At 43.6% G+C, this 1,922-nt stretch overlaps 1 protein-coding gene across 3 annotated transcripts in view; it reads left to right on the forward strand.

Annotated features, from left to right (window-relative positions):
* Positions 1–1,778: 1,778 nt before the first annotated feature.
* Positions 1,779–1,922, forward strand: part of lgalslb (lectin, galactoside-binding-like b) — a 17,525-nt gene continuing 17,381 nt past the window's right edge. For 2 of the 3 annotated variants that reach the window (XM_032541125.1, XM_032541123.1), the window contains exon 1: positions 1,779–1,922. This exon is cut by the window's right edge and continues 185 nt beyond it. The gene's annotated coding sequence lies outside the window, so the exon portion shown is untranslated. The other variant, XM_032541126.1, reaches the window with a different exon arrangement.

A 1,922-nucleotide genomic window follows, 5' to 3' on the forward strand; every position in this document is an offset into this window, starting at 1 on the left:
GTTGCCAGTCTTGCTGGGTGTCATTTCTCCTTTACTTTCTCATGGTGTGAAGATGTATCAGGCTGGTTCATCTTGAAAGAAGTATAATAACCAAACCTGTTCATGTATAATTACGTTTGTCTCTCTCTACAGATTCAGGGAATGTTTTGTGTTGTCTCAGGACAGTCTTCTTTTGGAGGTTGCTGGGCCAGCCACACTTCAGCATACTTCCCAGAGAGAGAGAGAGAGAGAGAGAATATGCCGGTGGAGAAATAACAATGTCTTTAAATCTCTAAAAGGTATCTCTTTAGTTAAGCTCTCTATTGATTTAGTTTTTTTTTTGCTTGTTTTCTTCATGTGAAGTGTTCGAGGGTTATGTGAAAGTGGATTCAAATCTTTAAAGATGCAGTAGGTAAGACTTACAAAACTAACTCTCTGTGATATTTGCTGAAACCAACCCTATGTTCCAGTAGAACGACACAAAGCAGGAAATTTAAAAAGTGTTCAGATGTAGTGGGATCTGTAAAAATCTACAGCTCCCTGTTCAGATGCTCCAATCAGGGCAGGGGCGGGTGTCTAACTGTGTGTCAATCACTGCTCATGCACACACTCATGCATACACGTGTCAATCACTGCTCATGCTCACACACACACTCGTGCACACATTTCTGAGTCTGTTGCTTTTGAGAAGTGTGTGTGTGGGGGGGGGGGGGGGGGGGCTGGGGGGCTGGCCTTGACCTACAGCCACTTGCTCGTTTGAAACCATGATGTGTCTCTCTCATGGGTGGGCCAAATTCTCTGGGCAGGCACAGCAGAGAAAGGGGAGGTAATCTTGCCCCTTATGACCTCATAAGGAGCGAGATTTCAGATCGGCCCATCTGAGCTTTCATTTTCTCAAAGGCAGAGCAGGATACCCAGGGCTCGGTTTACACCTATCGCCATTTCTAGCCACTGTAGGACCATAGGCAGGCTGGGGGAACGCATATTAATGTTGAAAATAAAAGCAAGACCCAAAACACAAAACTCCCACCTGCTTCAGGGCGCTGCTCCAGACTGTGTTGGTGCTCAGATTTGCACATTTAAATATTAATATTTAAGCTTTTGTAGTATAGAGCATGAAACTACTGCTGCCATGAGGTTTGTTTAATCCACTGTACACATGTATGTTTTCCTGCTTCAAAGCACATTGGGTAAGGAAAAACCATGACCTCACATGACAGTGATGTCAAACGTTGAGAGTCTAGAGGGATAAATAAAGATATAATTTTCTACTGGGACTGTGTAATGCAATTTAAAGTATTAGGCTAAATCCCTGATATAAACTGGTTTTAATTGGCTGAGGCATTAACTACAGTAGGTCTAGCATATGGAAAAGGACTGACATGTTGTTTCGGGTTGTAATGCCTTTAAATGTCCACAAAGGGGCAGACTGAACCAAGAGAAACACAAACACTCTGAGAGAGCGTGAGATGTTTGGATGCACAGGAATGGACAGAGACAGGAGGGGGGGCAATGTAAATATCCACTTCATTCACTGAAAAGCAATTCATGTTCCAGGCTCCCAACTGAGCACTAGCCTACTGGTCTATTTATATCCTAGCCTCAGAGGTTGAATCCATCAGAAGTATTGAGTGACGAGTGTGAATAGTTTGGCCAATTAGGCCACAGCACGAGCACCACCGTGTTACATTTTGATGAATACAGGGCACGCGAGTGCAGCTGTCTAGTGCTCATACACTAAGAACTTATTTATTGTTGTTCCAATCCAGAAAAAAAACTAATAGAGTCCAAATAGCCCGTTGCCTAATTGGGTGAAGGGTTGAGTCAAATCTGTGTGATTAGCCTTCTCCCAACAGACGGGGATTAAGCTTTTAGTCCGTAATTATTATAAAGCATACGTCAGCAGATATCCACCCATTTTCGAGAGATAGTGGAGCGGGGGG

This window comes from Etheostoma spectabile, chromosome 17 (assembly GCF_008692095.1).
Source record: "Etheostoma spectabile isolate EspeVRDwgs_2016 chromosome 17, UIUC_Espe_1.0, whole genome shotgun sequence".
Lineage (NCBI taxonomy): Eukaryota > Metazoa > Chordata > Actinopteri > Perciformes > Percidae > Etheostoma > Etheostoma spectabile.